The sequence below is a fragment of the Ursus arctos genome, unplaced genomic scaffold (assembly GCF_023065955.2).
Source record: "Ursus arctos isolate Adak ecotype North America unplaced genomic scaffold, UrsArc2.0 scaffold_31, whole genome shotgun sequence".
Lineage (NCBI taxonomy): Eukaryota > Metazoa > Chordata > Mammalia > Carnivora > Ursidae > Ursus > Ursus arctos.
The window spans coordinates 31,837,868-31,854,663 of record NW_026622997.1 but is presented as its reverse complement, the minus strand read 5'-3'; the positions used below and the strand labels follow the sequence as shown (position 1 = coordinate 31,854,663).

Below are 16,796 nucleotides of genomic sequence, written 5' to 3'. Positions count from 1 at the left end.
TTATGTACTGTGATAAATATCACTACAGTGGCAATCATAATGTATAAATGTATCCAAGTAGCACGCTGTACACCTCAAACTTACACAAAGTTGCCTGTCGAACTTATTCAGTAAAAAAAATTGTTAGATGAAAGAAGAACTTATTCGGGAAAGGGGAGGTGGAGTGTACCTGCCGGATGGATGGGTGACTGACTTGTTAGGAAGCAGAGACTGTGCCCCATCATGTGTCTTGTGTCTCTCAGAGGCCAGTGTGTGTAGAGCGGCAGTAAAGGGAAATCTCACTGGGGTGTTCAGGTTTGAGGCACTCTGGTAGGTATGAGCCAAGAGAGCTAGCATCAGGCTTCTTTTTACCCCTGCGCATAAAAGCCTCCTCCATCAGCAAGGGACAGTGGCAGCCTGTGGGGCTCTATACTGCCTAAGAGAGGGGATGGGGAAACCTCCAGGACCAAACTCACACAGTGACCCACAGTGTCATCTTCTTTTTTTTTTTTTTTTTAAGATTACTTATTTATTTGAGAGAGAGGGAGAGAGCGAGCGAGCACATGAGAGGGGGCAGGGGCGGAGGGAGAGGGAGAAGCAGGCTCCCCACTGAGCAGGGAGCCGGATGCGGGACTCGATCCCAGGACCCTGGGATCATGACCTAAGCTGAAGGCAGACGCTTAACGGACTAAGCCACCCAGGCGTCCTGACCCACAGTGTCTTCTAACAAGGGCCCGTCAGAGTCCACTCATCCTAAACTCCTCCTTCCCCCACTGCCACATACAAGCTAATGCCTTTTTGTACATTTCCCTAACCTAGAAACATCTATCTAATCATACTCAACCCATTTTTCTCCATCGTCTGCGTCGATTCTCTTTGCTTCTGTCTTCCCATCTTGCAGCTGGTCTCCGCTGCCTCTCCCTCCACCTCCTATCTCTCCTCTGTTCTGCCTGTGCAGTTGCCACTATAAAACACAGCTGTCCTACCACCACTTGCCCACAATCCAAACGTCTCTGCCTGACTTTGAAGATCTTATAGTCTGACCCCAAACTTCATATCCACCTTCTGTGTATGCCCTCTGCCTTCAGTGCCGTGGGCTGCTACCTGTTCTCTGTACTTGGCCTTTCTCATCTTCGTGAAACATCCATGTGTTATTGACACCACCTCGAATTCGGGTCTTTATTGTCCATCCCCACCCTTGCCGCTTCTCCGGTGAATTCTAGGTCATCCTTTACGCCCAACTCAGTGTCATCTCCTCTGTGAAGCCCAAACCAACTCCTCCAGACTAAACTTGGAATAGCCAGAATCCCCAGCCCAAGCTAAGTGTGGGCACCGCTCTGATCAGCCCCGAAACTGGACTCACAGACTTAGCAAGGGAGGGGAGGATTTCAGGCCTGCCTAAATGATGGGGCCACTTGAAGTGTCCAGAAGAAAGCATTTTAATTGCATACCTCTTCTTTGTAAGGAAGGCGGAACTGAATCTGGTTTGTTCACTGCCACACTCCTGCCATTTGGTAGAAGCTGAGATATATTAATGTGCATCTGTCTCCTGATCTCGAACTTAAAAGTCACAGCCGGAACTTGAGGAGTTCATGGATAGCATAGTCATTAAAAAGAAACGGTGGGACCCAGAGGTTCCACTTCTAGGCATATCCCCAGGAGAAATGAAAACCAGTGTCCACACAGAACTCGTACATGAGTGTCCATTTGCAGCAGCGTTAGTCATCAGGGCCCCAAACTGGAAACATTTCCAAAGTCTGTCAACTGATAAATGGATGGACAAAACGTGATATATCCATGGAGTATTATTTGGCCAGAAATAAAGGAATGAAGTACTGATACGTGCTATAACTATGGTGAACTTTGAGAACATTTTGCTGCACGAAAGAAGCCATGTATTGTGTGATCCATGTGTATGCAATATCCAAAATAGGTAAATCCCTAGCCACAGAAGTAGACTGCTGGTTCCCAGGGGCTGCGGGTGCTGGGGAGAATGAGGCGTGACTGCTAAAGGGTAAGGGGTTTCTTTTGGGGGAGATGAAACTGTTCTAAAAGGGATTGTGGTTATGGTTGCTCAACTCGGTGAATATACCAAAAACCAGTGGATTGTAGGCTTTAAAAGGGTGAATTTTATGGTACGTGAATTGTATCACACTAAAGCTGTTATTTTTTTAAAACAGAACAAAGAGTCTGCAGGCATTCCCAGGCCAGCGCCACAAGTACCCTTCCACAAAGGACTCATGTTGGGGCCTGGGGACAGCTCTGTGCAGTGGGAAGGCCCTCATGTGTTGGCCCTGTTTTGTTAGCATCTATTCTAGATTCCAGACCCCCTGCAACTTTGGCTCACAGAAGGCCCGCACTGATGTTGGGGGGCTCTTAGCTGTTGAAAGAGGCTATACTGAGACCACAGCAGAGAAGCATAACTTGTCTCCACTGTACTTTCTCTGCCTTTTCCTTGCAATTCTTTTGAGATGGAAGAGAGGCATGGGAAGGAGATTCACTTTCCCCTGTCTCCTGTTTCATGATTCTCTCTCCCCAGATGTGTGGCTGCACCAGGGATTACTGCTCTACTGCCCTTTTTTTTTTTTTTTTTTTTAAGAGAAGGGGAGGAAAAGGGGGAGGCACGAGGGAGAGGGAAAGAGAATCTTAAGCAGGCCCACGCCCAGTGCGGAGCCAGACACGGGGCTCGATCTCACAACCCTGAGATCATGACCTGAGCCCAAATCAAGAGTCAGACGCTTAACAGACTGAACCACCCAGGCGCCCCTAATACATTTTTAATTTACGAATGCAAATCCAGAGATCTCATTCTGGGCCTTTGGGGTGAGAGGAGGACCTTGCTGACATCGTAAAAAGAATGGTCCTATATTTTCCTCACAAGTGGCTAGACCACAGCAGACCACTGGGAGCCGGTGGAGCCTTCGGGAGGGTTGGCTTAGTGGCAGTGGGGCGGGTGAGCTGCCAGACTCTTGATTCCAGCCCCATTTACAGCCCACTTAATGTGTTCCATTCTAGGTCGGCAGTATGAGTCCCCACTATAGAGTCTCACACTGCCGTTGTAATGGGATTCTAAGTCAGTAAAATTCAGATTTTGAAATCAGAACGATCCTTGCCCCTAATGTTACACTAGAGTAAGTACATATAAACGCAGGTTAGAGACGTTTACGTGACTTTGACCTGACTGAGCAACAGCCCTCAAAAATGGCCCTTTCGATATAAAACCAGTCTAATCCTATGACCACAGAGCTACATGTGCCATGTTGGTTCTGCACCAGCCTCTTAGAGGTCTCTCAGAGTGCATGGTTTTTAAGTAGCATGTCTGTGTTACCCCACATAATGCATTTTTACTACCAATTATTGTCTAGCCTAACTCCTTGCTGGTAATTCTGTTTGATTCTTTGATGGCATCATAAAATATTGATAACAATAACAGTGGTAAGAAAGGAACCAAGAACCATTCTTATTAATACATATAGCAAATATATTTCATTTCTCCTGATTCCATAATTCTCACTATTATTTGTCCACTTAACAAATAAACAAACTGAGCACCCACTAAGTGTTAGGCACCGAGAAAGGCAGACAAGATACCTACTTTCATCGAGGCAATACCAGATGAAGAAGGAACTTGCAACTACTGGTAAATGCTGGAGAAAATCAAACAGGAGAGTAACTAGTAATGGGACTCTCGTAGACAAAAAGCAGCTTGAGCTCTGAAAGGCCTCTCTGACAAAGTGACATTTGAGCTAAGTGAGCCAGCCTTACAGAGGCTTGGGGACAGAGAATTTCAGGAAAATGTAAGGCCACGAAGGAGAACTGAACTTGGTGTGTGCGCTGCTGAAGCCTAGGGAAGGAGTCAGACAGTGCCAGGTGGAGTGGAGAGGCCAGGACCTCTCAGATCGTATATGACCTTCAGGTCTTGGTAGGGAGTGTGGGTTTCATTCTAAGAGCAACGGGAAGTTATGTAGGGTCTTAGGCAAGAGAGTGCTATGAGCTGATTTCTGCTTTTTAAAGACACTCCAGTGGCTGTGTGGGGAATGAATTGGAGGGAGATAAATATGGAACTGAGAGACGAGTAAGGTGGCTGTTGCTATAACCCAGAAAAGACATGACAGGGTCTCGGACTAGGGTGGTGACAGCGGGAATGGTGGGGAGTGGTTGGCTGTGGAAAGCAGACTGCTGATGGACTGGACTGGGAGCCGGTGTGGGGACAGCGGAGAGGAGACAAGAACTCTTGATATGTACCTTATGACTCTGTCCACAGTCCTGGACATTTCAACATTTCACTGTTTTTATCAATGCCCTGACAGAAAACAGAGGGCAGACATGAGATTCAAAATGACCTCTCCAGCCTCTAATGTGGGACCAAACCAACAGGATGAGATTTAATGGGAATAAATGTGATGCCCTCCATTTAGGTCCAGAAAATCAATTGTGCAAGTACAGTAGGGAGCAGTCAAGCTTGAGAGATGTTTATGTGAAAAAAAGCTGTGGTTTTAGTTGGCCACAAACTCAATATGAGCTAACAGGATGAGGCTGCTATAAGCTTTGGACAGTCCTAGTCTACACTGGCTGCATAGTGTCCGCATGCCCATGCGACCTTCCTGTTGTGCTCCGTGTTGGGCAGGACACGTGTGTCCCTGCTTAAAGAAGGACATTGCAAATGACCAGGTGATGAGAGTTCGTGAAGCTGATCATGAAGGTGGTGTGGGAGGAGGTCCACCGAAGGAACCAGGGATAAAACAAGACCCAGGTAAGATAAGACCAAGGGAGTTGTGAGGTCATGATAATGATCTTCTTTTTTTTTTTTTTTTTTAAGTAAACTCTGTGCCCAACATGGGGCTTGAACTCATGACCCCCAGATCAAGAGTCGCATACTCTACCAACTGAGCCAGCGCCCCTGATAATGATCTTTAACTGTGTGCAGAGCTGTCTTGTGGAGAAGAGACTCTAACTCTGTGAACCCCAGAGGCTGGCACTAACATGTTTTCCTCATGCCTTCAACACACATTTAATGAGCATCTACTCTGTGCCACTTCCTCTTTTTAAGTTCCTGGACTTGATGAGGTGCTCAGTTTGGGTCCAGAGACAGAGAAATCAATAAGTAAAGTGGTCGAAAAGGTCTCTTGGTGGAAGTACCACTGACACTGAATCCTGAAAGATGGGCAGATGCCGACTGGGGCACCCTCTGGGGTGGGGAAGGGCATTTATTTGGAGGCACACGAAGCAAAAGGGGCAGCGTGTGCGAAGACATGAGATGTGACATAGCTTAGTGCATTCAGGTAACTAGGCCTGGTTTGGCCTGACTGGAGTGTGGGCTGGGAGGTCCAGGGACCGCCCATTCTTGCTTCGGGGGTAGGAGGATTTGTCCAACAGCGCGCCCTGGGCTGCCCCTGACATGTAGCGAGTCCACAGGGAGCAAGCTGGAGAGAAGGCTAGAGGGACAGAGTGGGACCAGACGGTGGAAGTCTCTGGACGCCATGCCGGGGAGTTTAACCTCATTCTCCTCTCAGGCAGAAGAGACGACTGTTAAAGGTGTGCCTTATTCGGGTAGATTGTGCCTACGAGAGCACGACAACGAATTGGCAGGGAGAGAGACTGGAGACAGGAAAACCAGAAAGCAGCAGTTAGAGATGAGGGTCTACCCTAGAGCGATAGCAGTATGCCAGGCGAGAAGCTGAAGGGGGGAGCTTCAGGGAGGGCAAGAGCCACTCTGTAACTCTGAGCTCTGTGTCCAGGGGCAGCAGGCCGGACAGCCTTGGTCCCAACAATCAGAGGCAGAAGAGCTTCTTCAGAGCAAAGTACCACACACAGATGGTTCCAGAAGTGCCAAATTATAACAGAACCGCTGTTCTCGAGTCTGCACTAATCAGTCTCAAGGTGCCTGGGTGCTTGGCATGGGAAGCCTGGCAGCCCTCTCTCTTATGCTCTCCCTCGAAGAGCAGGGCACTCGGACGCTCTCCTCCGTCAGCAGGAGGAGCTTGCAGCTTTGTGACCTTCGGCAGAGGCCTGTGTGGTCTCTCCTGGAGCACTCTTGAACCAGTGCCTCAGCCAGCTAACTCCCGCTGCCACTGTGGCCAGCCCTGCCTCATGCCGCGATCCCCTTCCTTCCCTCCTGCCCCATCAGAGCAGCAGGGACAAGGACAGTCACTGACGCGTGTGTCCGCTGGAGCATCCAGCCAGGCCTCACCACATGGCTCTTTATTCTCCAGCTGTTTTCAAGAGGCTCATTGTTTAGTCCTCCGAGAATCTCTGGATTAGAAACCTGAGCCAGGAGGTGGAAGAATTGAAGCCGGGAACTCCGTAATAAATATGTGCCCTTAAAACAGCAGTAAGTGTCAGCACTAATGCCTCTAGCCAGGACTTCAAAGCACAGACCCCCGAAGTGGTCTGACTTGGAGAGAAATCAGCACCCCAGCATTCTTTGAGAACGTGAAGAAAGGGCATCCCTGACCTGCCTCTGGACCGCATACCGCATCCCTTGTAGCAGAGCATTTGGTCTCCCCGTTCAGTGACTTGGCACAGGGGAGACTTGAGGTACACGCTGGGTAAGAAAGCCACTCCAGGACACCCTTGTTAAGTAGTCGGCCTCACACTGCGCAAACTTCTGCTCGTCTCAGCCGTAAAATCCTGGGTCAAATCGTGGTTATAAAGCCGATTGCTTCCAGAGCAGCCCTGCCGTCGTTAGGCCTTTGTTTTATTCAGGGCTGGCCTGTCAGCTGTAGCTCGCCTTTGATGGGCCACAGCAGTGTGTTTCACGTCTAACTAGTGTTTTAATGTTTGTGCGAGACCGTGGTTAATTGGATCCCCACGGTACCACAAATGGCTTTAGAAGCCCCTTATGTCGGGGGAGGGAACTCTGTGACTATGCGTGTGCATGTGTGTGCGTGTACACACGTGCCCTCACACCTGAGCAAGCACCATGAGATTTAAGTGTTCTTTGGCCCACATATGCTTTGAGAGTCTTAATTCTTGTTTTCCCAAGGTCAAAAATCTTGGCATCACCCCTAGATTCTTAGCCTTTTTTCTCTCATACTCTTTTGTTGTGTGTGCGGTTCTTGGGCCTGTTGGAGCTGCCCAGCCAGGCTCATCCTGGTCATGGCTAACTCATACCCCAGATCCGCTACGAACTCCCGCCATCTTGCTGGCTGCCCTGTGCCATTGGGTCCCCGTTTATGGACTTCCCTTTTGCAGGGGTGCAGCGGCAGCAAGGGCACCCCCCTCCCAAATCTGTGAAAGCTTCCAAGCGCCTGGCTGTGCTCCAGCTTGGCTTGCTTTGTTTTGTTTGTTTGTTTTTCTAGGCTGCTTTATGTAAGGGCTCATGACTGACAGCTGTCCCCAGCCCAGCCCCTTCCTCCTCTACAAAATCGACTTACTGTGAAAAGGGGCTGTTCTGCCAGGACCCAGCCAAGGGGCCTGTGGGACTGTGGCTTTGAATCTCAGGCCACACGCCTTGGAAGGCGGGAAAGGAGGGCAGGCCATCCGGTTCTAACAGGCAGAGTGCTGTCGGGGTGGATGAGGGGCCTGGAGAGTCCCGGAGAGCCCTTGCCCAGGGTGACAGGACACCAGGGTGAGGGAGCAGCAGGTTAAAGGCTTTCAGAGCCAAGTGAGGCAGTTCAGGCCCCTGGGGTCCCAGCAACCCCACCTCAACTCCATGCCATGTCCCCGAGCACATCCCCACGGCCACACACACTCAACAGCCATACCTATACCCACTCCATACACACAGAGGCCTGGATGGTGGGGCAGGTCCAAGGCAGGCAGGACTGCCAAGAGTCCTCTGCATTGTTACTGACTGGCTCCCTCATGGGCGTCTGTCCAATTGCTATACACATCCATTGGTTCTGACAGATAGGTGACCAGTGTCTGGGATTTCTCTAGGTACACATACAAGAGATGACTCTGGTGTTGCCTGCACGGTCCATTTTCTCCTCACAAAACTTCTCGTGGTTGCAGGAGGGGCAAGTGTTGGGTCTCTAGGGTGCCTGTCATCTTCTTGGAGGGTAGCTTCCATTTTGACTTTCTGTGCCCCATGTCTGTAGGAGGACAAACACTCACCTTCCCCCATTGCGATGGCCTCGTTCACCCAGGAGACGGTGACTTCCCTAAGTCACTACACTTTGAATTGTGCAATCTAACTGCCTAGTTAGGGATTGGTGTCTTATCAGTTTTCCAAAACAGAGGGTTTCACACTCCCATCCCCACTCTAAAACCTGTGGTGACCTATTTCTAGGAACCTGAACGAGCCTACCAACATTCGTGTGGGTGGAGCAGAGAGACCCACTGAGGGCAGGTTAGGGAACAGGCAGGGACAGGGATAGGTAAGCACCTTGGGGCAAGGCAGGCTGGTGTGCCGTGGGATTCCGTATGCCTGGGAAGTAAGAAGCCAGTCTGCCTCTGGCCTGGAACCTTATGTTCCATCTTAGCCAAGGGACTGTGCTCACTCATCAAGCTCAAGTGTTGTTAGTCTCTTCCGATGTGTGTGTCATAGCTGCCTCGGTGCAGTGTGCATGGAGGTAATCGCGAAGTGGTAAAACTATGCAAAAGTAAGACATCACTGGATCTCTTCAACCAAGTCATAAGCTCCTTGAAGTCCAAGGTTGCTTCTGCCACTTCTTTGCACTTTCATAGGTAGTCCCTAATCTCTGCTCTTTGCCCGGCTGTGCACATGACCATTGAGATAAGCTGGTTAATTGACCATTTCCAGCCAAAATGGAGTTGGCCTCCTCTGTTAGTCTCTCTTATAATATGTGTTCTTTTCCTTGATAACACGTCATGATTTATAATTTTATTTGTAATTTGCTTATTAGTTTCTGTCTTTGCGATAGGCTTTAAGTTCCAGGAAAGTAGGGACCCTGTCTGCTTTCATTGTTCACATCTGCATTCCCAAAACCCATATAATGCCATTACATATGAATAGTTTGAGTTACTAAAGGAATGTGTTCCCAGGAAGAGATTAGCAACTTCAGAGCCAGAGAATGTCTCTGTTCTCCTAGATCTTACCAACTAGGGACGTTCCTGACCTTCACCAGCTTTGCTGGCCTAGCTTCCTCATGTACCCTGAGCATCCTGCCTCTCCCCGTGACCTCTGAACTTGACTGCTAGGTCTTGATTCAAGTGGGTCTCAGAGCCTCTAGGACACATCATTGGGCAAGAGGTAGCAACTTCCTTCACCAGTTTGTTCTTGTTCTGTTTGTTCATGGTGTTGTGGGTGATCAAGGGATGGATGGCTTTGAGGCCCCCCCAGAGGCACAGAGGTGGGTCAGTGGATTTCTGACGAAGCTTGTAGAGACAAGTGCAAAGGCTGCCCTGGGGAGCACCCACGAGGAAAGCCTACTCTTTCATATCTTCCTGTCCATGGTGACTCTATGTCCCCATCTCATAGTGAGCTCCTTGAGACATGCATTCACCATCTGCCAGCAAGAATTCCATCTGAAGTTACTTACCTTCAGCTACACATGACTTTCTGAGCCACGTTTATGGGTTTACCCGATTAGATTATGGAATTGCTGCATTACACTTCATTATTACCTTGAAATCATACTTGCGTCCTGAATGACCACGTCTTGTAAGCCCTGTGAGTGCTACCTGACATACATACTCTGGAACAAGTCCCGTGTTGAGCTGTGAGTGTGTAGTGGGTGATATTTGGGTAACTCTGATTAAACACGTAAATCATGAAAATTAGAAATGGGAAGAAAGCTGTCTACTTGGATTAGCGACGGACTAGTGTTTGCTCATTAGTGGATCATTCTCTCTCCTGTAGATCTTGCTCTTCCCCAAGCATTTGTTGTTACATTTTTACCTTTCTTTCATGGCACTTCTTTACCCATGTTCAGCCCTTCCAGGAGACAGAGCCTCTCCATTTCTGCTCTTTGTCCATCGTGTGTACTTTGGCTGGTAATCTCTAAAAGCCTTTGTGCAAGGTTTTTAAATATTTTTCATCCAGCATTGGTTTTGCCCCAAGGATCATCTTCCCCCAAGCAGTGACACTGGATTTTGACAATCTTTTTCTTTCTTGTCATTATGAGATGGCCGTCATCCAGAAGTATGCTCAAGACCGTATCCAACATTAGGAGTATTGCTCAGAATCCGGGGGCTCGCCAGCTGAGCCAGGCAGACAGATAAATCCAAGAAGAGGAATGACAACATAGAAAAAGAGGTTGTGCAGGCCATGAGACTCAAGTAAATCTTACTACTGAATTGTCCGTACTTCAGAATTATAAAGAACTCCCAGCCATTCTGAAAGACCACAAGAAGAAGGAACACCAAGACAGGGATTCCAAAGCAAGATGAGAAATTGGGAACATTTGGGGAAGATTGGGGGGGGGGGCAGTAGCAAATTAAAAAAAAAAAAGAAAGGAAAGGAACAGAACAAAAACAAAGGAAATAAAATAAAAGGTTTGGCTAAAATGGCAAGATTGGGCAGGAACAGCATGACAGGGACAGGGACAGGGCAGACCTGCGGGTGGGTGAGGAACTGGGTAGGAAGAAAGATAACCGAATATCTAAATTCCGAATTCCTGTGCAGGGATACCTTCCCGTGTTTAGAAGGCTGACTGTTCGGCGCTGTAGTTCGGTGGGATCAGCTGTTAGGATTCTTTTTAATAGAATTCTTTCTAAATTATTTGTGATAATGTACAAATCTTCCCCCAAACTCACGATTATAACTTCATTTCTGCTGGTTTGCCTCACATTAGATCTATTTAAAAAAAATTTTTTTTAAGGTACAGAATTAGTAAAGAAAGCAGTGGGTGGAGCTAGAATGGGATGCCAGAAAGAACACATGTGCCCACACCCCTATTTACATGTGTGTCACACATCTAGTTACAAGTCAGTATTTTGTATGGATGTCTAATTTACTTTTGTTTTTTTTATTTAAATTCAGTTAATTAACATATAACGTATTACTGGTTTCAGAGGTGGAGGTCACTGATTCGTCAGTCTTATATACTACGCAGTGCTCATTCCATCACGTGCCCTCCTTAACGTCCATCACCCCATTACTCCATCCCTCCACCCCCCTCCCCTCCAGCAACCCTCGGTTTGTTTCCTATAATTAAGAGTCTCTTATGGTTTGTCTCCCTCCCTGATTTCATCTTGTTTTATTTTTTCCTCTCTTCCCCTCTGTGATCCTCTGTTTTATTTCTTAAATTCCACCTATGAGTGAGATCATATGATAATTGTCTTTCTCTGATTGATAATTTACTTTTGATGTATGTGGGTGTTCCTATTTTTGACAGAGATGAGTGTTATATATTCTTCAGCTAGAACCTTTTCAGTTCACGGCGCCTCCATGGGATTATATTCTGAATCTCATTTTGTCCATTATTAAAATCAAGGTTCTTTTGTTAAGTAAATAAAACGATTGAATTATCAATGACAGGTTAGTCCTTTCTCTCTTCATCAGTGTGATTTTTAAACATTTTTATTAATACCTTTAAGTGCTATATTTGAGTGGCTATAAACCCTGTTTTTTAAGTAAGTCTTTTTTTTTAACATTTTATTTATTTATTTGAGAGAGATTGAGAGAATGAGTGGGAGGAGGGGCAGAGGGAGCCACAGACTCCCCACTGAGCAGGGAGCCCGAACCGAAGCAGGAGTCGATCCCAGGACTCCGGCATCATGACCTGAGCCAAAGGCAGACACTTAACTGACTGAGCCACCCAGGCGCCTTAAGATAAATCTTGTATTTTGGTATCAAATGTATACAATTCATGATAAACACTTAGACCAGTGTCTTATCTTCTCTGGGTTTCGTTTCTTCTGAACAATGCATCGTTATTCCGGCTCCTCCCCATGCTGTGGGTAAATGAGATCACATCTCCGACAGCATTTCCTGGTCTTCAGGGGAGATCTGCGGTATCGTTAATTGGGCTGCTACTGCTCTCTTCCAGATTGCACACCACATAATGCTTGTGGCGCTTACAGTCTAGCTGGGCTCCACTGGCAAAATGATTTAAATGCAGTGGCTCGTCGTGGACCGTGTTCAGGGCTCCCTGACGCTCTGCAGGCAGGATTCTGGGGGTGGGCTCTTGGCCTGTGTGTCTGTGCAGTGGGGTGTTGGGTGTCTGAGCCCAGAGTGAACAGGATGTCAGTGGGTTCCTGGTGGGAGGCTTTTGGAGGGGAAGCGTCTGGGCGATTATAAGAAGGCAGGTGCGGATTTACCTGTTTGCCAGTTTGTTTTCTTTGGGGGAGGCAGTGTTTCAATTTACTGCCTCCCTTGGAGGTTTGACATATCAATTAGATGTTATCGACAGTAATAGAGGGGCAGTTGCTGTAAATGTGAAGTTTTTACTGGTAGGCCGTGAAATGACACCCCAAGGGACTGTAACAGTGTGGCGTGATAAATATCGTGTTACCTGCACACGGGCAGAGGGACTGATTAATAGGGGAGGATGATTCTATCTCCTGCACTAAGATGTTATTTATTCATTTGCTGTCAATCAAACCTTCTGTTCTAATTGGCTGAAAGGTTAAATCATCAAGATCTGCTCATAAACCAAGTTAAGGTAGGAAGAAAAGCAGCATTAAGTCATAATCAGTAGCTTGTTTATTTACAGCATTATTGCATCTGGGTGACCTTGGACAGCCTCTCTCTGCCCTCTAGTTACAGTAGCAGACCCTGAGCTGGGGACTCCGTGCGTGAGTGGAGGTTGCTGGAAGGAAAGAGATGTTCGCCACGCCTGCTGGTGTAGCCGGAATCGGAAGAAGGCAGTGCTCAGTGCAGCGTTGCCTCTGCGCAATTAGACCACTGCTGCTCTTGCCGCTGCATTTTTAATGGATGCTCATATTGCACGATACTTGTAAAAGGAAGACTTATTTTCGAAAAGACAAATATATTTCCACACTAACAGTTTTATAAAGATGTCAGTGAATAAGTAGAGGCATCATTAAATCACATTTTAAAGGCAGGCTTCTCATTGTGATAAATCTGCATTATCAGGTCTCATTTCTGAAATGAATCATCCATTGTAAAACTTTATGGGAGTTGAGTAAAAGATCCCTTGTTGGCCAGTACAAGTGTATATTGTCAAACCATGCAGAAAGGATAGCTTCGAATCCCACTGAAAACACTGATAGGGTTACACCCCTTTCTTAGAAGCAGTATATTTCAAGTACAAGCTACTTTGGGGAGGTAAGAAGCTTTTGTCACTGCCAAAGAAGCTTATTCAAAGAAAGCCACGAGTAAGCTCCCATTCCAGAGATCTCTCTACCCAGTGTGGCGCCGTGAGAACACAGGTTGCTCTTCAGTGGGCTGGTGAAGGTCAGTAACCCAGAACCACAGTGCCGCAGAAGGTGGGGCCTGCCCTGTCCTCACCACACGTACCGCCCACGACCCACTCTGGGCTCGTGCTCACTCACCCCTACCTCGGCCTTCAGCAGCCCAGCCAGGCAAACACGGCGGCCTAAGAAGTGGACCACTTTTCCTTTATCTTGGCCTTCAACAAATTCACTTCCATGTTGTTTATTTGAGTACTTTAACCACAGACAGACATGTCAACTCGTGAATCATGGACCTGATATACCATACAACCATATTAAATACCAGCGATCTACCATATTAAAGATAAATTTCCAAAGAAGGTCTGATTGTCACCCCTGTGAGATGACAGGGGTGGCTCAATGCCTTCCTCAGTGTTTGAAATTATTTGCAGGTGGAATTTAGGTCACCATGTCTGTGGGAAGGTGAAACAAGTGTTCATTGTTGGCTGGTGTGGCAAAAACGGCCGACATTCTCTTCTAGTGCTGAGTTCATTTTACTGTAAGAACACACCCATTTCACAACCACCCGGCCTTACTCAGTCTTCATGAATAACAAAACTTGTCAGCTGTGTTATTCCACAGTCAGACCGCGAGGGAGATGCATGACACCGTCCTAGATGGAAGGACAAGATTGGAGCCATTTCTTCAAGTCAGAGAATTAATCAGGAAGGTGAAAGTTGAAGCTGGACTTCGGTAGCTAACTCAGTCAGGAGAGACTATTTAGTCTAAAGAAGAGAACATAATAGGGGCACCTGGGTGGCTCAGCCGTTAAGCATCTGCCTTCAGCTCAGGTCATGATCCCAGGGTCCTGGGATGGAGCCCCGGCATGGGGCTCCCTGCTTGGTGGGAAGCCTGCTTCTCCCTCTCACACTCCCCTTGCTTGTGTTCCCTCTCTCACTGTCTCTCTCTAAATAAACAAATAAAATCTTTAAAAAAAAATAAAAAAATAAAGAAGAGAACGTAATAAAGAAACATCCTCATGCCCCTTCCAGAGGAACAGACTGAGCGGCAGCGGAATGCGTGTTGCTTCTCGTACTAAACCCTCCGCAAAGAGCTCGTCAGCCATCAGGAGCTGTCAGTATTAACAAGCCTGGTGCACATTCTGGGCGGGCACTCACAGAAAACCATAGGAGAGAGAGTGGCCTATCTAGAAAGTCACACTCCATAAATGGATTGTTTCTCCCCTATCAGATAAAATGTCATGCATCACTAGAAATTAAATTTCATATGTGTAGAAATTAAATATCATATATAACTAGTCATTCAATTTTTGTGCCCAAGAAATAGACAATCTGTTGATCATTGGGATTGGAGAATAAAGAAAAGACAACCGGTGTTTCCTTTGTGAGGTGGCCCAGTCATGGCTTCCTATGGCCCTCTTGTGACTTCCTGTCTGTGCCACACACGCTCAGCCTATGGGTTAAAACCCAGGCAACTGGTGGTAGACATTCCAGATCAGGAAAGTCAGAACCTGGACGTGAGTTCAACCTCCTCCTGGGATGGAAGAGAAAATTTGGGAACATCTCTGTAGGAGGAAGGGGTAAAAGTCAAGATAAGCAGCCCTAGGGGAAGTCTAGCAGGTTCAGGGGGTTCTTCTAGAAATAGCACAGCCTAGAAGTACTTTGGGAGTGTCACAGCCTTGGATGTTGGGGTTCAGAAGTGGACTGTTGGGCTGGAAGGGTTACAGCAGGACCTTAGGACTTTAGGGAATGAAGGGAACTCAGCAGAGTAAGGCCGTATTTGGCCCATAGCCTGTTTTTATACAACCTCTAAACTGAGAACGACTTTTACATTTTTAAAGGGTTGTTTAAAAAATTAAGAATATGTGACAGGGAGCTCTTGTGGCCTAAACTATTTACTGCCTGGCCCTTTAGAGTAAAAGTGCTGACCCTGGGGGAAGGCATTGACTTGAGTATAGAATAACTGCTGGAACCGGGGTGTGGCATGATCATTGAATGACAAGGAATGAGGTGAGAGCCAGTTCCTAGGACCCAAGTGCTTGAGAACAGGATCCAGAGCAGGGCTCACCTGACTGCTGATACCTTCCTGCATCCCCCCTGGCTGGGGGTAAGATGGAGCTGGGCCCTGGGGCGGGGGGGGCGGGGGTGCTGCAGGGAAGGGAGAGTCAGGTGGGTCCCGCAGCAGGCAGCAAATCCCTCTGCCGCACAGGGAGTCTGACAGAAGAGGGATTCCTGACATTTATAGTAACAGTTTACAGAGTGCTCTCCCAGCCTCCACCTCATTTGACTACCTGCAGGACAGGCATTTTCTAGGTGCAACAGCAAAGACTCCAGAGATCAAGTGACTTACCCAAGGCCATAAAGCTAGTGAGTGGCAGAACCTGGGCCAAAACCGGGATATTGCGACTTCTGGCCAGGGTGGACTTCCTGCTCCAACACAGCTCCTGTCCCCAAGTAACGATCCTTGGCCAGCAAACCTCTACACCCAATCAGGATACCTGTGGAATACTTTGGAAAGCTGGATTTGAAACCTTCCTTGCCACAGCTTCCCCTCCATATCAGTCCCCCATCCTTACTATCACTAGAATTGTCCTCTTAGGTCTTCCTGGTCCTCTTACTCTAAAACTGCCTAGGATTTTTCCAGCTTTCTGCCTTCTACTTAGTGTAACAGAGTTGTCCTCTTTGTTGCAAAATAGAACAGTGGATCTGAAAGTGGGTCCCCAGTCCGTCAGCATCACCTGGGAACCCGTTAGAAATGCAAATTCTCAGGCCCCACCCCAGACCTACTGAATCAGAAACTCCAGGGTGGGAGCTGGCAGTGTGTGTTTAACACACCCTCCAGGGGCCACCAATGAATCTGAGACCGCCTGGAACAGTGCCTCAGAATGTCTCATGGACCATACCTCCTCCCTCCCTGCAGGAAGCCCTGCACTAGGGCGTATCCATGTTCTCTCAGAAGGTGGTGGCCGTGTTCTCCACTGACTGGAGGTGTTAGTGACGGCTGTAGTATAGGTCATCGTCTATTGGTTCGGTCATGAGAACCAGGGAGAATTTCACCGCCACGCCAAGTTCTTCCGACGCTGTCACCAGCTGCTAAGCACCCCTGTCCTGGGGGAGAGAAGTTGAGGAAGATGGGACATGAGCCTGCTACTGTTCATGCAGGGCCCCCGACTTGGGAGCGCCAGCGTCAAAGATCTTCAGACGGGACCGTGGCATTTCTGTGGAACGCATCATGGCGCGTCTAGCTCGAGTCAGGCGCCGTAAAGAGAAGGCCAAGACAAGAACTCTCAGAAGCGTTCTACAGAGCCTGTACCAGACTGCTGGCCCCCAAATTTACTTGCTAACGGTGTTTTGACCCACGGTTGGGAATCATGATCGTTCCCACAAAGGCTGTACAAAATAAAGAAAATGAAAATCATAAAAACAAAGAAGGATACAAGGTACAGCCGTTGTCCAGTCTCGTGCTCTGGGTCGACACACTGCACGGTGTCAGAACTGGATTCTTAATTTCGTGGGGTTCCCTTTCACGATGTGTTGTCATATCTGGGAGAGATGGCTCCAAAAGGACACTTGCCGTCTTTAGTCATAGAA

General features: G+C 47.8%; 1 protein-coding gene and 1 pseudogene across 3 annotated transcripts in view; one reads left to right on the top strand and one right to left on the bottom strand.

Annotated features, from left to right (window-relative positions):
• The window catches only part of BTBD9 (BTB domain containing 9), a 410,047-nt gene that overhangs the window by 352,487 nt on the left and 40,764 nt on the right, over positions 1 to 16,796 (top strand). The gene's annotated exons all lie outside the window — the stretch shown is intronic.
• Positions 7,768 to 8,013, bottom strand: LOC123000244 (transcription elongation factor 1 homolog; annotated as a pseudogene).